The 20346-nt window shown below is 40.2% G+C and overlaps 1 long non-coding RNA gene across 1 annotated transcript; it reads right to left on the minus strand.

Annotated features, from left to right (window-relative positions):
- Window positions 1–559: 559 nt before the first annotated feature.
- Window positions 560–5535, minus strand: LOC123384918. Its single transcript, XR_006596708.1, has 3 exons — window positions 5391–5535; window positions 5167–5280; window positions 560–868 (listed from the first exon to the last, which is right to left on the minus strand). It is a non-coding gene; the product is annotated as an uncharacterized LOC123384918 (long non-coding RNA).
- Window positions 5536–20346: the final 14811 nt, after the last annotated feature.

The raw sequence follows: 20346 nt of genomic DNA on the forward strand, positions 1-20346 counted from the left end.
TTTTAAGCTAATTTTAATGTGTTCCAGCAGAATAAGCTTTCTATTTTTGATGGCGCATAGGGAAACTGGCTGTATTTTAGTTCTCTCTGTTATTGGGAAAAATGTTTTTTTCCCAATAGGCTGTACATATCCTGAAGGTGGGGTCTGGGGTTGATTATTTTGTGTCTCCCGTGGTGCCTCAGACCTAATAGGTTCTACAAACAAGAACTGTGGCATTTCACTGTCACTGTTGCACTGTATTTGGGATAAAAGTATCCTGCTATGAAACACCATCGGGAAAGAAATCCTAATGTAATGCGTGCTTCTCATAAAGTGAATTTTAATTGTGTTGCCCAGTGCCAACTTATTAATGCTTACCAGCACGCACACACACACGTTCAGTTCATATATAGTTTTTGAAAACAAGTATTTGAGGTTTTCCACCACCCCATGCTATTGGGCTGGTCCGTTCCATCATTGGTTTGTGTTCGGGACAATAGTTCCCAAAGCTACTTCCTCAGCAACATGAATGTTGACTTGCCAGGTTAAAGGGATGATGTAAAGACAGCCACTCAGAATATTCTGGACAGCCTACTTTATGATTTGGAGCCCACAAATGCCCACGATATGACAGACGTTATAATTGTTCAAAGGAGTCATAACTAAACAAGTGTACAAACGGTGAACTTCAGATTCTCTGAATCTCAGCTGCAAGACGAATTGTGTCATGTTCTGGAGTTCCGTGCTCCCTGGAGCCTCCCGGAAAGATCCAGCTGAGGTCCCTGCTCCAATCTTCTGATTTCTGTCATGCGGGTTCACCCAGGAGCGTGTGGCAACATAAGGACACCATGATGCTGAAGCTTCACAACACGTGTGATTCATTTTCCTCCTGGAATGACTCAAGAAGAGATTTTTTAGAATTCAATCGGAGTCTCAGTAATTCAATTTGCAGAAAGGAGCAGGCAAAGCTTTAATTCTATCATAATTGGTTTCATGTGCGAACGTATTAACTAATTGTTTCGCCAGCAACTATATTAGGTAAATAGAGTAGGGGGACATGGTGGATAAGGGCAACAAAAGCAGCTCAGTGGCTGCTTCCCAGTGTAGACCCAGGAGAAGCTTCATGAAGGCAGACAGTTTGGGACAAAATCGATCACTGTTCTCCATGCTTGGACTTGAAAGAGCATCTACAGCCAGGGTTTCTGTTCTTAAGCAAGCATGAACTGGTTTTGCATGCTCTACCCACATACATCTTTATGAAAATGTAACCTTTTAACTCACTTCTGAACTCCTCCACACGGAAGAAGTCAACTTTCTCCTGTTAGTAATTAAACCCACTGTTGTAATGCTCAGATTGAGTTGCAATTGCTTTTCATGGGAGCTGCATGGCCTTCCTCTCTTTGCTTCAAACATTTGGCTCATGCTTTCCCCAACCACTGTTGAGTTGGGGAAATATCAACACTATGACCCTTGAACAGAGAGGTAGAAGATTTTCTGTGGCCACAGCAAGGTTGTCTGGGTTATGTAACCTCATCGTTGACGATACAATGTATTACCAAGTCAAGGGACAGCTAGAGTTTGGCTAGTTTACGAATAGCATTGACCATTATTTCCTAAAGAAAAATCACCCAAGCCTTTCCTGAAACATTAGTACTGTGCGGTGAGATCGGCTAAAAAGGGAGCGTGTGTGTGGTGGCCAGGTGGGGGGCAGGGGCCTGCGGTAATAATTCTAGGGAGCCTGCTTTTGACTGTGTTTCACACTGGCTTTATTCTTTCCTTTGGGCATGTTCCCAATCCCTTTGGCCTTTGTTTATTTTAAGGAAGCAGCAAGTCCGCGAGTGGAATGAATGTGCTCTCTTTCTAAGTTTTACAACAGTGCTGCTTCGTTTTGTTGGTGTTTGTTAGTAGGGATGAGAGCCCCTACAGCACAAAAACAAAAACCTGGTACGTTTTAAAAAACAAAGAACAAACACTAAGGGGAAACATCTAAACACATAGGCAGCCCCAGGTGAGTCTGGGCTGAGACTGAGCCATTATGATCAGCTATCAGGAAGAAAGTAATTGTTAAGGCAGGGAAGAGGACAGCCACCTCCACTCCACATCCTGATAGCAGCCAGGAGCCCCGGCCATCCTAAAGACAGGCTATTTGACTTGCAGGAACACCTGGGTGAAGCACATTGCAAGATGTGCCCTTTCTCTTTGAGCAACCCATACGCTATCCAGGCCAAGGGCCCGCCATTGTTGGTGAGGCTTGTAGTGAAGGAGTGCGGGGTGGACCCGCAGGAGGCAGCCCCTGGCTTTAGGTGTGAGAGAAAGATAGCCTTATCCCACTGTTGGCCTCCCTTGTCCTTGCAAAGGCTATAAATACGATTCAAGGCCTGCACTGAATTTTTCACATAGATTATTTTTAATAACCCTTAGACATAAAGTACTATTATTATTCTCGTGAGAAAATTGAGGCTCAGAGAGATAAAGTCACTTACGTGATGAGATAGCAGAGTAAAATCCAGTCCCGTGGTTTTCTGACCAGAAGAGCCTGCTCTGATTCACAACATTTGGCCATTGTTTATACCACTTGTAGTTGGTGTCTGAGCCTCTTATTTACTTCTAACTTCCTTATTCTTCCATCCCTCTGTTTCCCTGTTGCCTATTTCTAAACATTTCCACCCTGAGGGATGAGAGGTGGACGAAGGAAAGGAGCTAATTTCCTCCTTCCCCGTTTGCGTACCTATTTGACTTTCCCACATACAACTTCATTTAAGTCTTAATCACCCCCAAGCAAGAATATTTCAATGTCAAGATCTGCCACAGGCTAAGGACTTTGTCCACAGCACTAAACTCGGAAGTGATTACCCACATTAATCAAGTTGCCCGAAGACTTAACTGTGTAGAAAACTTCAGGAGAAAAACACTCTATTTGCCCTCCGCCCCCACCTCTCTCAGCACACAATGGGTCTTCACAACGTGTCCTACTCAATTTTTTCCCCCTGAAATCCAAAGGGATGCTTTAGTTTAGATGGAATATACAAGAAAGAGCATTTTCAAGATAATTCTTTAATATAGACATAGAAGTATGTAAAGTGAAAGGATGTCTGTAGCAATTTGACGATATGTTTCAAGAAACTTAACAGTGTGTTTGATCACTTATGCACTGTCAACAACAAGCAGTTCTGAATCTAGAAATTTATCCTAAATCAATAATCATAGACATGTGTAAATATTTGGATGCCCAGTTAAGTTCATCAGAGAACTGGATTACAATAGTGAGAACTTGGAATTAATCTAAGGTTCAATGAGAGAGGCTTGGTTAAGTAAATGATGACACTCCATACGTTATAATATTATGCAGTTGTAACAAGGGGTTCTATAAAGAATATGTAATGATTTGAATTAATGATCATGAAATATTAAGCAAATAAAAATATTTCAAGAAAGTTTTGTTCCATGTAGTATCTGCTAGCCACACATGGGCATTTAAATTTTAATTAGTTATAATTAAATAAAATTCAAACTCTAGTTCCTCAGTTGCATGTGGCATATTTCAAGTACTTAATAGCTATCGGTTTGGACAGTGCAGATATAGAATATTTCCATCATTTGCAGAAAGCGTAAAATTCAAGGGCACTAATATAGAATAGAATTTTTCCCCAGTGTATGTGTGTACATAAAAAACTTAGAGGAAATAGGCCAAATAATAATTTTGATAATCTTTGGTTGGTGGGAGGAGGTAAGAGGTAGGCAAACTTATTCTGTAAAGGGTTGGACAGTAAATATTTGGACTTTGTGGGCCATGCAGTCAGTGTTGCAGGTACTCAGTTCTGCCGCTATAGCATGAAAGCAACTGTTAACAGAGCAGAAGTGAATGGACATGACTCTGTCCCAGTAAACCTTTATATACAAAAACAGGAAGTAGACTGAATTTTGCCCACAGGCCATAACTGGCTGACTGCTGGACTAGGTGACTGGTGAGTTGTTTTTTTTCCATGCACATATTCATAAGTGAATTTAAAAAGTAACTTGTGTATCTTCTAGGTTTTTTTCATTAAAAAAATTTTTTAATGTTTATTTTTTTTTTAATTTTTTTTTCAACATTTATTTATTTTTGGGACAGAGAGAGACAGAGCATGAACAGGGGAGGGGCAGAGAGAGGGAGACACAGAATCGGAAACAGGCTCCAGGCTCTGAGCCATCAGCCCAGAGCCTGACACGGGGCTCGAACTCACGGACTGCGAGATCGTGACCTGGCTGAAGTCGGACGCTTAACCGACTGCGCCACCCAGGCGCCCCTTTAATGTTTATTTTTGAGACAGAGAGACACACAGAGTGCGACTGGAGGAGGGGAAGAGAGAGAGGGGAACACAGAATCTAAAGTAGACTCCAGGCTCTGAGCTGTCAGCACAGAGTCTGATGCAGGGCTTAAACTCACAAAGCATGAAATCATGACCTGACCCAAAGTCGAACTCCCAGCTGACTGAGACACCCAGGTGTCCCATATATCTTCTATTAAAAAACAAAAACAAAAACAAAAAAAACCATTGCAGGGTACCTGGGTGGCTCAGTCAGTTAAGCGTCTGACTTTGGCTCAGGTCATGATCTCGCAGTTTGTGAGTTTGAGCCCTGCATCGGGCTGACAGCTCAGAGCCTGGAGCCTGCTTCGGATTCTGTGTCTCCCTCCCCTTCTTTGTTCCCCTCCCCTGCTTGTGCTCTATCTCTCTCTGTCTCTCAATAATAAATACATGTTAAAAAAATTAAAAAAATAAAAATAAAAGAAAACCCATTGGGAAAATTATATATATGTGTGTAAGATAGATAGATAGATGTATCACCTTTACGTGCTATATAGATATATACATATCTCCAGGCCTGAAAGTCTGGGTACAGATACATGGAATTCTTTATAAAGTAATGATAATTATTAAGTTATTAAAACTCTCCTACACCAATGATTCCGTGTAACTCCTTCCCACTCCTGCCACCAAGTCTGTCATAGTGCTCCCACTCTCCATGTCCTACTACACAAAGAACACCTGCACTAATGCTCCACAATATGTTACTCATCTTAATTTATTAATTGCTCTTCTCTGTAGAACAGCACCTGGGTGTTTGCTTCTGGGCTCACCAAGAAGGAAATGTGCATCCTAGGAAATGGTCCCTTGGAGAAGGGAGCACCTGCCCAGTTTGCCTCACCTGTTGCCAGCAGAGTGTCCTACACAAGAGTGTTCTCAGGGCACATTTCATGATGGTAAGGGTGGTGATGACCTTGCCAAGTGAAATAATGTCTAGCAAATACCCCCAGTGAATCTGTAAATAAACAGAGAGCTCCAATGGGCACTTTTGGTCAGCACCTTTGGTGAACATTCTCCAGAGGCTTCTCTTACTCTAGAAGGGAACCAGACTGAGAGACCCCTGACCTCCAGCCCAGTCTGAAGCATCACCGGCAAAAGGAGAGGTTCTCACTCATTTCTTGGTTTCCAAACTGTGCTTCTTGAGTCCCAGGAGAAGAATGAAAAGAACTGTGAATTTTAGGGTCCAGACCTTTACTCTGTTTCCACTTGTCCAGACACATCCACTCTACAAATGGGGTTTCTGAGTTCAATTTTGACCTAACAAAGGACTGTGCCACTGCCACTTTGCTGGGGACAGGGGTATGCAGGGGGTAGAAAACACTGGCTAAATAGTTGCCACAAACTGGTAGACCATGGACTCAAGCCCTGTTTGTTAGTTCCAAATGGTGTCATGAAATTTTGAAATTTATAATCATTGTTCAAAAATCTTAAAATTCCACATTAAAAAAATGGGTCTCAAGCTCCTCTTATAAAATCAGAAAATCAGGCAACATTCACCTCACAATCCATCCTGAAAACAATGAGCTGGTGCTGAGAAGCAGCTGCTCCCTTGAGACAGAAGATGTCCTTTCTGTCACCCTGTCCCCGTCATGCTCTCTCGTATGACTCCTGGCCCTTTCCATTCACTAACGTTACCTGCCTTAATCCTGTAGCCATTTGAGTTCAAGACCCTGAGGCTAGATAATTGTTGAGGCCCTTGCCTGTGCCCATAGTCTATTGGATTTCCATTACATTTATGGCAATAGTACTAAAATTAAAGCTAAAATCCTGTCCTTACAGTCACCCTGAGTTTATGAACATCCTAGCCATGAGTGTTCTGCTCATGATAAGTGCTGGGGTCAAGAGCTTTTTCTTATGACCAAAGGTGTGTGAAGCCCCCAGCCAGGCAAACAGGTTTTTCCTCTAACATGTGCCATGTCCAGCTATCTGAGAATCACCAGAGTTATTCTCCAAATCTTTTTGTTCCTTCTTCACTTCTGAGAACAGGGTAAGATTGTACTTTCTGATCCCCTTGCCGTAGTCCTAGCCAGGAAGCTGTGAGCAAAAGTAACATGTGTCACTTCTGGACCTTAGCATTTCATAAGATCTGAAACCCTGGGCTCTCACTCCTTCTGGGACAGAAATCGGCAAAGTTCAAGACAGTATAGTGGCTGCACCACAGGCCACCTCGAAACTTATTCCCTAAGTAACTGGTGAACAGAGATCTTTACCAACTCATGGTAGACACCTACTGTGAACAAGAACTCAAGCGGTGTTGTTTTAGGCCTTGAGACTAGATGGTGTTTATTACTGCAACATAACCTGCTCTCCGCCAACCACTGAGGGGTCCTGACTGCTGACCATTTTCCAGCCCCCGGTATCTACACTTCTCACTTCATTCCACACTATCCATCCACACCACTTCTTTCTTTGTAGTCCCCTCCCTTGAATCTAAGCATGAAGTCAGAATATTATGAAGCACCACCCGCTGCCATTCCCTCATCTCTTGGCATTGCTCTACACTTGATCTTTACTACCCTTTCCCCCCGTTATATAATAGATTGGAGGTCACATGTGTTTCCTACTTTGAATAATTCATCTCCACAGAATCTCAGTATTTCAGTGAGAACATTTATTTCCTTCATTTTAATATTTTATCATTTTTGTCCTAAATGTATGACCTTAACTGGTTGCCATGCGTTTCATTTCTTCTTGCCTTAAATATTTTAGAAGTTTCAAAGTACAAACATTACTCATAGAAGGCGTAACAAAAAAATGCTCAGTTTTGGTTCTGTATTATTTAATTATAACTGGATGTCATTAAAATGATTATTTTTTTCGCCTCTAATATCTTTCCATTCTGCTCATCTGTCTTAGAATATTTCAGTGCTTGGCATTTGCCCATAGTCCTCCCAGCTGGAAGGTAGACTGTATGGCATTAAGACCTCCGGTTGTTTCCCTATGTTAGAATACCAAGGTTTTTTCCGGATTTAGTACTTTTGCTGGGGGCTCAGAAATCATGGTAGTAAAGCACAAAATTTAAACACTGAGGATAATGTTTCCTTCATCTGTTGCTACTGCAGAGGGTATGAGACTTAAGTCCTTTTCCCTGTAACAGCTTTATTGTAATATAAGTTGTATACAAAGAACTTCACATATTTAATGTGTACAATTTGATGAGTTTGGACATATGCTAACCCCTTTGATACTATCAGTACAATCACGGTGATTGTACCTGTTACCTCCCAGAGTGTCAGTGTGTCCCTTTTCTAGGTGCTGGGGAATAAGAATACTTCATGTGAGATTTACCCTCTTAAAAAATTTTAAGATGAATAATATCATATTGCTTACTATAGACGCTATGTCATACAACATATTCATTCATCTAACATAACTGAAACCTTACACCCTTTGAATAACAACTCCCCAAAGCATTTTTTTAAGTTTAATTTTTGAAATGTTTATTTATTTTTAAGACACAGAGAGAGAAAGAGCATGAGCAGGGTAGCGACAGAGAGAGAGGGAGGCAAAGAATCTGAGGCAGGCTCTAGGCTCTGAGCTGACAACACAGAGCCCAACTCGAGGCTGAAACCCACGAACCGTGAGATCATGACCTGAGCCAAAGTCAGATGCTTAACCAACTGAGCCACCCAGTCACCCCCCCATGCATTTTTTAATGATAATAAGAACTAATACATATTTTATAGTCAATTATATGACAGGTGATAGTCTACAGGCTTTATGTTAACTATCACCACATCTCAGGGGGAGGCTCTATCACATCCCCAATTCACCAATACAGAAACTGAAGGGGTAATTTATCAGCGATTCAGTTTACCCAACCTTCAAGCTGCAGGGAGGGAGCCGTCCTCGTTGACATACAGGTTGCACATAGTTAAAGAGGAGTGAGTTGTAGTAGAAAGAAAGCCTTACTAGTCTCCATGTTCATTAGTTTCTTTTTATTTTATTATATTGTGGAAAGAACATTTAACATAAGATCTGTCCTCTTAACAATTTTTAAGTGTGCAACAGTATCACTGGCTATAGGTACAATACTATACAGCAGATCCCCAGAACTTACTCGTTTTACTTAATGGAAGCTTTGTGTCTATTGATTAGTAACTCCACACATCCCTTCTCCCCAGCCCCTGATGACCACCATGTCACTCTGATTCTATGAACTTTATACTCTTTTATGTACCTCATATAAGTGGAATCATGTAGTATTCGTCGTTCTGTGATTGACTTATTTAACTTAGCATAATGTCCTCAAGGTTCATCTATGTTGTTTGCCTAATGACCTTGCAGAGATAGTACCGATCCCATATTCACTGCACCTTATTCACAGTAGTGAAAATGTGGAGACGACCCAAATATCCATGGACAGATGAATGGATAAAGAAAACGTGATGTATATATACAATGGAATACTATTCAGTCTTAAAAGACAGGGAATTTCCAGGCTGCCTGGGTGGCTCAGTCAGTTGATTTCGGCTCTTGATTTCAGCTGAGGTCATGATCTCACAGTTTGTGGATTCGAGACCTGCATTGTTGGGTTCTGCACTGACAGCATAGAGCCTGCTTGGGATTTTCTCTCTCTCTCTGTCTCTTTCTCTCCCTCTGCCCCTCCCCTGTTCATGTGTTCGAGCTCTATTACTCTCTTTCCCAAAATAAATAAATAATTTTTTTTTAAAAAAGCAAGGAACTTCCATGTTCATTAATTTCATTGCATAAGAGTTGAATTTTATACTCTGTTAAGGTAAGTGTGGTGCGATAGGTCTGCCACTCTCTAGCTCAGTGTCAAATCTAAATGACTCCGGTAAATAAAAACCATCGGTCTCAACATCGTACTTCCTCCTGGTTGCTGCTTCCGCCTTTGCCCCCAGATTCAAACATGCCAACTAGACACAAGCTTCAGGGTTTTCCTTAAAAAGTCTGGGCCCACTTGCACCAAGCATATGATGTGTTGAGTAACGTGGGCCACAGGAGACGGTGCGGTGAGCATTGCGTCCCTTCCTGCCATTTCACCAGCATCTTCTTCTCTCCCCTAGCACCTTCCTATCTGCTCACCCCCACCTCACCTCACCTCCCACCACAGGGAGCCTCCCGAGCAAATGTCCAGTCTTACCCAGTGAAATCTCCTCAAATATAGGATTCTCATGCCAGACGCAACAGAAAAACATCTCTCTGCATCATTATACTCAGTAACTGAATTTTTTTTTAAACTGAGTTATCATTGAACCTTGAGTGCTGAGGCAATACCTAAGAATTACATGTTTGCCCTTGGTGAATTGAAAGAAGATCGCTACAATAGGGATTTTACTCAAACTGAATGTCTACTAATCTGAAGATAATGAAGTATCAAGTTTCAGTTGTGGTGAACTTTTATAGAAACTAAAAAGATTACCATACTAAAACCAATGAGGTTCTAAGGTCCAGACTACCGAAACGTCGTACATTGGGCATCAACAAGCATTCTGAATTACAACACAATCAAACGGATTTCCCTCCCAACACACCACAGGCATCTTTGATTGTTTAAGACTCCAACTTATGAGGCAAGAATCAGCAGTTAAGTTCCTGACGCCAGAGAATAATTTCCTTATAAGTTCCTTTATATTTCCTCTTCGTTCCTTGACCTTGTAAATCTCCTATCTCCACTTCTTCTTTATTCCAAGGCTGTTGGATTGTTTCCTTTTCCCGCCATTTCTCACGTCTGAGCCACAGCAGCCGCCTTCCCTGATTTCCGTCTGAGTCGCCGTCAGAAGCCATTAATCTATAGGTTAAGTGCAATCTGCTCCTTTCCGGTGTTATGGCAGAGTTGGAATCTGGCTATAGCTCTGTGTAGTACAATAAATGGATTGCAGCACGGCCATCCAGCCATTCTTGCTCTCCGCTGGCTGGTTCAAAAATTGGCAAGGCTGTACTGATTGAGGAGATTGAAGGCAATGAGCTGAATCGACTGGTTTTACTGCACTGTAGTGTGAGTCAAATGTCTAAACACGGCCTGCACCTTCTCTCCGTTCTTTATAGCCTTCCTTAACGTCTGTATATAAAACCAACTCCTATCTTGCTTGACTTCATGCCTCACTACTTGACTCACTACCACCTTAAAAATGCTCTGCTATATCCTAAACACAATTTTTTTTTTAAACATCATTGCTTTACATCCCTTAAAACTGCCCTTTACAAAGTGGAAATGCTAATCCAAAGTAACACTAGAAAAAAATGGTAATTTCAATTTAGCATTGTTGGTGTGATATTTAGCAAAATATCAGGTATAGTGTTGGAACCTCACATACAAATAAAATACCAAATCATACTCTTTTAATGCACTATTTTTCAAGTGTTTCTTTGGCTCACACTTTCATTTTGGTGACACCGGCCCTAGCTTTGAAGGTTTGACCTTGAGCCATGGTTGCCTTGGCATCATTTAGCGATCCCAAGTAGTGACTTGGTCTGACCTTGGTTTGTGTTCAGTTACCTCCCTACATGTCTGCTAGTCCTGCTGGTCCACTTGTTCTCAAGGTCAGTCACTCTTGCCACACCAGCTGTTTGAAAGTAAAAGACGTGGTGAAAATATCCACGATATTTTCAGTTCACTTAAATACCTGTGCCTGTGCAAAATGTTTAAGAATAATCTAATTTTAAAATACTATTTAAAATCACCTTTAACAAAACAGAGCTGAATTGCTCTACAGCGCCATCTAGTGACTCTCAATGTTGCACCACGCATGGCAATCCATCATTAACCCATTGGAGACAGCGTTTCCCTCAAGCATTTTAGGCCCTAAATGGACAGATCTTATAACTTTTCACAAGTTCTCGCTATGCTTAATAAATAGAGCATATCTGACTGCAGTCTAAAGAAGTAAACTTAGTCTAGGACCAACAGTAAGTGCCTTCTTTATATTTCAAAAATCTATTAAAATTCTTCATTCTCACTGACCTTTTTCTTTCAAAATGAGCATAATTTCAGTCATTTCTTAGTTTGCACATCAAATCATGCATATCACTCACAAGTGTACCAGGCTCTCGCCTAAGTGCTTTAGCACATGTCAACTGATTTTCACAATGACCCTAAAAAATGGTTGGTATTGGTTGGTATCCACATTTTGCATCATGAAAAAACAAGGCACAACATACCTGAAGGCACACAGCTAGTAAATACTTTTCTTTATGAGTATGTTTTCCTTTTGTCTTATTCGTTCTGTTTTGCAAAGCTTATTTCCAGAGAATAAGAAAGGTTGATGGGAAGGCAACTAAGTGTTTTAGTCCTTCCTGACATCAAACACTTACAGGCCTAAGAAGATAAATGATGTTGAGATGCTGGCCTGGAGGAGTTAGCCATCTATAGTTGTCATCTAAAGATCATAATGTATGGCTGAAGAAATGAGAGAACACCCAAGATTAACCAAAGTAATACGATTATAATATGAGGGACATATGCCATGAAAGTGATAAAAACCTGAGGAAACTGTAAGCGAATTTGGCGGTGTTACCCACTGCCCAAACAGCAAGAAGATGGCCATCATAGAATTTCGAAAACAGGACAATGGTTGGATCGTGTTTATCCATAACTACCCGAGAGTTATGAATCTGGAATCCATAGACATTTTTCTCAGGCAGAAAGGTATGCACTATTTGGGGACTGAGAGAATATATTGGATTTTTCATGGCTTGAATGACATATTTTTCAAAGCTGCCTACCTTTCTTTGAACTCATTTCATGCTGACTGACTTGGTAAGTGTTCCAGTTATCAATTTATTGCCTCTCAGTTCTAAATCCACCCTTAATTACCTACTCTATGAGAATGGAGAAGGACCCTATAAATATTTTTCCTTTTCCATCTGGCACCATGGTAAGTATGTCAGTGGAAGTTACCAAGAGAAACATCAGAGGAAGAAGGTGGTTTCTCTTCCAGGTTCTGGTCTGCTCTCTTCTCCACATAACTTCCCTCTGTGTGGCCTCCCCTCTGCCAAACTTCAGCAGCATGCAGCAGCCAACAGCACCCAGTTGGCCAACGGCTTCTTCCTGCACCTCCCTGAGTGACTTCATGGTAAATTCCAAGGTGTGGTGCCGCCCCGTGGATGGCTTCCCCAACACCCCAGAGGGTGTTTCTAACAAGTTCTACTCGCAAGACATCTCAGTGACTTCTCCAGTGAGAAGTGGAGCCATCCAGTGAGATATGGCTGCACCCTTTCCAATAAGGTCTGTGTCTTCCTTGGTGCTCTATCTCAGCCCCAAGGTTAGTGACTGCTCCTTATATCTGCTCTTCCTGTATGCCTTAGAGTTGTTTATATTCTCTCTGAGCTAATTCCTTTTAACTCCAATTCTCTGTGATAGTTAATAAATCTTCGCATTTAATGTTTGAATTACTGTGGGTTTTCTCTTCTCTCTCTTTCTCTCTCTCTCTCTCGATTGGACCCTGGCTGATACAATGAGCATCTTGGTAAAATTCACTTAACTTTCCAGAAATTGAAATTCTTTAAAAGAGTAGCCCCTGAATATGGAGTACAAATAATCTGTTCATGATATAGTAATATTTACCTCTACAATTAAGAAATTGGAATATTGGTTTTTATATCAATCCCTTTTGAGTTTGGTTATTTGCTGTTACCCTGAGCCCAATCAAATCTAGATGTGTAAATAGAACCAATTCTAGACCTGAAACTCTGAGTACAGATTTGAGACAGTGAGGACATCACCATGACCCTACCACTGTATTGGCAGCCGTCTGGCTTCTTTCTATAAAATCTCTACTTCAGCCCTAAGAAATTACAGTGCTTAATGCTACTTTGCTATATCCAGAAAGATATAAATTTTCCAAAATGGAAAAATTTAATGATCCAGGAAAGAACCTTATCTTCTGGTTCATTTGTCTGTGGTCATCAGTAAAGGTTAGGATAACATGGTGGTTACTGACAATGAACTTGACCTACTAATGAGTCACAAGCCAGTAGCCATCAATGTGCCATGAAAACAAGCAGCGGAGCTTTCTGAATGCTTACCATCCCATTATATAGACTAGACTAATTTTTTCTGCACAAGGCAGTAACATTATCTTAATACTGAACCTCTAATGACTTACCAAACTTGAATCTTAAAGAGGAAAATATTAAATGTTGGTCAAAACCCATTTCCACTTTCAATTTGCAGGGTAAACTTGTCCGTAATCTGTTGTTGTTACTTTCAAATGAAGGAGTTCGAAATAGATTTTGACCATATTAGGTCAAGAACTTGATCTCCAAGTCACATTTTTAAACAACTGCCCTCTATTGCTTACAGATTTGGAGCAAAGCATGTGGAATAATATTTTGTTCTACCAAAATTAAAGAATTTAATCACACACAAATACAGTGACAAAGAAGAACAACATTAATTCATGGGAAGGAATGATTTCTTTCTGCCCCTCTTTCTTATGTATCACCCATCATTGCTGATAGAATCACACAACTTTAAAGCCAAAAAGAACTCATGAATTCCCCTTTGGTTTCATATATAAAGAGAAGGACCCTTGGGGGTTCACTCACTTTACAATTCCAACCAGAGCAATGAAACTCAAGGTACTCCGTACAGTATTTTTTTTCTTCTCTATCCACTTAGTAAGCTCATTCTCAGAGCTACAAAAAATTTCAACCATACTCCTCAGATGTGTCTACTAATGGAAAGATGGGGTTCTTCATTAGGTACATGTTTTCATCCCAATACCAACTTCTGTTGCTTTATCTTTATAAATATGGGAAACTACTCAACACACAAATCTCCTTTTAAAATTAGATTTGCCTGTTTATCACACCTATTTGCGTCCCAATTTCAATCTTTTGGGTAACATCTGCAGAAATGACCCTTATTTATTAAAAGTTGGTTTGTATTAGCTTCATTCTCTTGACTTCCATGTTCCTGGGAGGTATCCTACTGAAATAGTCCTATATGTGATCTACATTATGGGCTTTGATTCTACATATGGGTCACTTACCTGTGTGGTGAGGTAAAAATGGGCTTTACCTATAGAGTTGCATTGTGGGGCATTTGTAGAGACCAGAGACTCTTCTGTGCCATTAGGGGGTCTTATCTGTTCCTTACTTTGATATCTCTTTTCAGGACCCTGCATGCACACATGGTTGTTCACATGAATGGCACTCTCTGGAGTTGTGCAGTGCACAATATTCATGGCAGTCCTTGGTGATCCAACCTCCTTCCCACCTATTTTCTCCATGCCTTCCTCCTCTGTTCACTAAGCTTAGTTATAAGAAGCTCTGAGCTTTATTCAGTCTTGAGATACACAGTGTAGAATTGAAGACAACCATATTGGTCAGCTTGATTTTCAGTAGGAATTTTACAAGATCCCCAAAGTAACAGGGACCTGCTAATTGTTCAATCACTTCTTTATAACTTTTATTGCTGCTGCTATTTTGACTTTTACATTTTTCTTTAATAAATTCTCTAGCATGAAAAAAAGAACAAAAAGGAGTATGCACTTGAATCTATTATCTTTTCTGCTAGTTCAAATGGCAATTGAAAAAAATTGAAACTATTGATTCAGATAAAGTTTCTGGATTTGCCTGGGCTCTCTGAAATATCTCCATAGCAAGGATAATTGAAAGCTGACCACACAAAACTGTCCTCATTATATTGCTGTGAGAGCCTACATAAAAATGAATGCATACACCATGAGAATTCAACCAGCAAGCACTTTACTTAACATGAAAAGTTTCACTGATTTCCAGTTTCGCTGTGATATAAGTCTTTGGAAACCAGAAGTCTAGAGATGCTTCAGGATTACATGATATTAAATAGCTTCCCCACCTTCCAAAACTTAGCCCCTACTCTAAAGCACTTGTATACTACTGTTTAGGTGCATATGTATGCACATACACATTTAAACACATGAGCAAGGTAGGGCATTAAGAGAAAACGAAGGCCAGAATAAGGTAAATAGGAAGACTATGTTGTCCCACTACACCCCTGTCCCCATTTAGAGCCTTTTTCTAATTTACACAAAAGCATCAAGTTTGAACCAACGTTACCAAACAGGACTTTGTGAGGAAGGGACCTAAGCATTGGTTTTGTATGCTGTATGCCAGATGCTTTAAGTGAGCTCCATTAAATTTCACAATATTCCCAAGAGGTAGGTATATGTGGGGGAGGGGACCAGTTTAGTGAGATTGAATAACCTGCCTGCAGACCTACAGCTAGTGTATAATAGGACATAAATTAGGACCTAGATCTCTCTGACCCTCAGGCTCATTCCCCTTTTCATATATTTGTTTGTGGTTTCATGATGAAAATTATACACACAAAAATAGAAATGATCTATCAAATTACCACATACCTACTATGCATTTAATAAATGTTATTATTTTGCCATATTTACCTCTGATTCGTTAAAACATTTTTTTAATGTTTATTTTTGAGAGACAGAGACTGAGCAGGGGAGGGGCAGAGAGAGAGGGAGACACAGACTCTGAAGCAGCTCCAGGCTCTGAGCTGTCAGCACAGAGCCTGACACAGGCTCAAACTCATGAACCGTGAGATCATGACTTGAGCCAAAGTTGGACGCTTAACTGACTGAGCCAGCCACCCAGGTGCCCCTGATTCGTTTAAATTAAGAATAAAATGTTATAGACAAAATTAAGTCATCTATCCAGTTCCTGCTTCTTCTCTCTCTAAAATCTCTAAAATCTAGCTTAAAATTGGGGCACATCTTCCCATCCATGATGTCACCTTTCTTTTGTACAGTTAATTCTTACAAATATATCCACAGGAAATACTGTTTGCTGCTCATTTTGCCTTCTTCCATTAATGGTATTATGATGTATGTGTACCTTTTGTAGCGTGGTTTTGATAGTCGCAGTTAAATTTATAAAATTTATTTATGTTGATAGATCCACAACATATAGCTGTAGTTTACCCTTTTTAAGTATTTAATATTTTAGTACTTGGTTATTCAACACTTTATTTCTCCATTTCTTAATGGTGACTATTTAGATTTTTTTTTACATGTTGCTATTATAAATAACTATAAATTATAAATAATGTATAATTATAATATATAATATTATAAATAATAGCAATGATTATTCTTTCTATATATCCCCTTGTGCACATGTGTGAAGATTTCTCCAGGAAATGTTTCTAGAATTGAGATTTTTGTGGTCTCAAGATATGTGCATCTTCAGATTTTTAATATTGCCAAGGTGTTTCCATATTGGACTTACTCCTACCCCACCAGCAGCGAAGGTGGTTCTCATGACCTCCAAACCTTACCAGGACTTGGCCTTCCCATGCCCTTGACCCTGCGCCAGGCCAAGGACTCTAATTCTTTGAATTGCATCCCCAAGTCAAGATAGGAATTAAAAAAATTTTTTTTAAATTTTTTATTAAAAAAAGATATGCAGGAATTTTACTACATAATGGTGTGTTATTCATCTCACACATGGGTGAGAGGTATTTTGAAGGATTTGTGTATCCAGCCTTTCCCATACACCAATCCTTCACATTTTAACTCCCGTAAAATAAAAATACAAACCACATCACTTGCTAGGTATGTGGCTACCAGATATATCGCTTTAGAATTATTATCATACATTTTTAATTGGGGAGGTTTAAAACTGCGATTACTCTATTTGTTATCTAATTAACTTTTCCTTTCAAACTGGGTTATTATTTTTTTTTTTTTCACTCCAGTCTCTATCAGACACGGTCGGCAAACTTTGACAGTCTTTTCCTGGGAGAAAAAAGTAGGTTCTTCGATACTCGGTAATCAGAATATTCAAAATGACCAGTAAGAAAACTCCCTAAACCTGAGGTAGGGTCTACAAATGGCCCCTGGTCTAATACATCATTACTGCAAAGAGACCCTTTTCTGGGGGCCTGCTTGTTAGTGCCAACCCAAGAAGATCTAGCGTGCACCCCCCCCCCCACCCGCCCCAGGATCCTTTCTGTGGTATCATTTCAAGCTAGCTCGTGTACACAGGTCGTCTCTACCCTCACAATCGCGCCTTATTTAACCGCACATTAAAAGCCTTTAATCAAGGGGCCAGAACCCACGGAGGCTGGATTTCAGGAGAGGCTGCAGGGATACCGCCTCCTGGAATCTCTGATATCTAACCCAGCAGAGCCGCAGATCATTACAGGGGCTCAAGTCAATTAACCTTTCCTGACACTCCAGCCGCAAGCCTTAAAATGAGTTTAGTGATACTTTATGGCACAACCTGCCACAGTCTGAGAGGTCAAAGTGGCAAAATAGCCAGTTTGGTCACAAGGTGCTAAGGACCCAGATAGTCCAGCTTAAAAAAAAAAAAAAAAAAAAATCCTGTTTGGCCTATACCTCGAGTACGATAGAAAAGGATCTTGCCAGAAAGCAGGACAGTTTGCTCTTTATTTAGATACAATTACAACAAAAGAGTGTAAACTAAGAAGACAGGTCTTATTTTCACCTGCCTCTGCAATGACAGAGACACAAAGCCTCTCATTTGGTTGGCCTGGGCACTCATTAACGGATTGGCCCTGCGCGTCTCGCAGTGTGGTCCGCGGAGTCCTGGGGGACCCCGAGAACAGTTGGGGGGCCTATGAAGTCAGCGCTGTTATCTGCCTCTGTCGCTGTGTTGGGGTAGGCACTGATGGCGCCCAGGTGATGGGAGGTGGAGCCTCAGCAGGAGTCAAGGCAGTGACTCTAGACGGTCCTGGCTGTCACTGCATCCTTTAGTGCCCCCATTCGCAGGCGCAGAAAACACCAGTTTCATTTAAAAACGACCTTGAGGAAGCAGCAAAAGTTATCAATTTTACTAAGTCTAGACTCTTAAATACAGGTTTTTAAAATATTGTACCTAAAGTGGCAAATACCCATAAGACATTTCTGCTGCATTCCAAAGTACAATGACTGTCTCAAAACAACAACAAAAACAAACTACCAAAATGTTCAAATGCAGCTGAACTGGCTGCTTTTTTTTTTTTTTTTCATCATAGAACATCGTTTTTACCTGAAAAGATTATCCTCAAACTATAGTTTTTGCGATTTCTGCCTATGGTAGACATTTCTACTTTTTTTAGACATTCCTTTTTTAAAGTGAATGAAATGATCCTGTCACTTGAAGGAAAACAACTCAGAGTTTTTGTTGCCAATGATAAAATTTGAGCTTTCAAGTGAAAATCAGAATTTTGAAAATCTATATTTGCCACTGTCAGCCTGACAACTTCCTAACACATAAAGATCTTTTACAGGAGTTTGGTGGTGACATTAATGAATGTGGTTCTGATATCCTATAGTGAATTATGTCAACACTTGGAGGCTCTTCATACCGCAGTAAACCAATATTCTCCGAATAACCAATGCCTGTTGAGAAATCATTTTAAAATCTGTTGTATTACCACACAACAGGAAATGCTTATTGATATGGTTTCAGATTCCATGATGTAACAAATCTTTAAGAAACTGCCACTTGTCGGGGCACCTGGGTTGCTCAGTCGGTTGAACAACTGACTTCAGCTTAGGTCATGATTTCATGGTTCGTGGGTTCGAGCCTGGCGTCAGGCTCTGCACTGACAGCTCAGAGCCTGGAGCCTGCTTCAGATTCTGCGTCTCTCTCTGCCCGTCCCCAACTCATGCTCTGTGTCTCTCTCTCTCTCAAAAATAAATACAAGTTTAAAAAAATTACATTAAAAAAAAGGAACTACCACCTGTCAAGTTTTGGTGTGGTCTCGAAGAAGAATATCCACAATTACTATGTGAAAAGACTATCCACATCCTCTTCTCTTTTCCAGTTATATGTCTGGGTGAAGCTGGATTTTCTCCGTATTTTAACTGAAAGAACATACAACAGAGGGAATACAAAAGTGTATCTGAGAATCCTGTTGTCTTCTATTGTGCCAGAGATTTGCAAAAATCTAAAACAATGGCATTCTTCTCAATTATTCTTTTTTGTTTTGGAAAAAAAGCCATTTTTCATTGAAAGTATTATATATGTTAACAAGCAATTAGGTTTACCATTTTATTTTTAACTGAATTAATAAATCATTTTAAACTTTCAGTTTTAATTTCCAATAGGATAAATGTCAATAGCCATAATGCAGATAAACAAAAACTCTTTGGTGTCCTTAATTTTTGGAAGTGTAAAGAGGTTCTGAGACCAAATAATTTGAGAACCATTCTGTTGAGCCAGTAGAGATCCCTACGGTTCATTTCTGATCTGAGGTATCACATATATCTCACTTCCTATAGATGGGATTCCACGCTATGTCCACGTTCTTGGTAGTAAGCAGCAGAAATGAACTCTGGCTACTTTAGAAGAAAAAAGAAATTGTGGGAAGGATACTTGCTAGCTCCTAGCATTATAGGGTGAGCAGAAGCCAAGAATACAAGGTGCAGCCAAGACCCAGTCTCAATCACGGGAACAGACCGTGATGGCACATCACTGGCATTGAGAGCTGCTACCGCTGCACATTCACACCCACACCTTGGGCTCTGGACGCCACCACAGCTCCCTGCGCAATCTCCCATCCTCCCGCACCGCAGTCAGCATCTGCAGCGGAACACCTGATTGGCTGAGCCTCATTTATATGTCCTTACGCCACCCAGCCCCAGGAAGTTGGCAAAAGAAACATCTGTTCCCTTCGGGTTACAAAGTGGGAGGGGAGGGCCTGCCTTCCACCTTCTCCAGTTCACCCTCAAAATATTTATTATCTGAATCTTAACTTGTGAAGGACAGCAAAGCAATCAAGTAGAGTATGTGATTTCTGTATTTATCAGTTCTGTATAAAAGAAAACGGGAAAAAAGATTAATAACCATCTTCTGTACTCTCCCATGATGTCATGAAATGTTTTATATAGATACCTATATATATATATGTATATATATACATATATATAATATATAATATATAATATACAATTTAAATATATATTATATGTTTGGTTGATGTGATGGTTAATTTTATGTATCACCTTTGCTGTCTTATGGTTCCCAGATGTTTGGTCAGACACTAGTCTAGATATTGCTGTGAAGGTTTTATGTGTTTGTTTTGCTTTTGTTTTTAGAT

Source organism: Felis catus, chromosome B1 (genome assembly GCF_018350175.1).
Source record: "Felis catus isolate Fca126 chromosome B1, F.catus_Fca126_mat1.0, whole genome shotgun sequence".
NCBI classification, from domain to species: Eukaryota; Metazoa; Chordata; class Mammalia; order Carnivora; family Felidae; genus Felis; species Felis catus.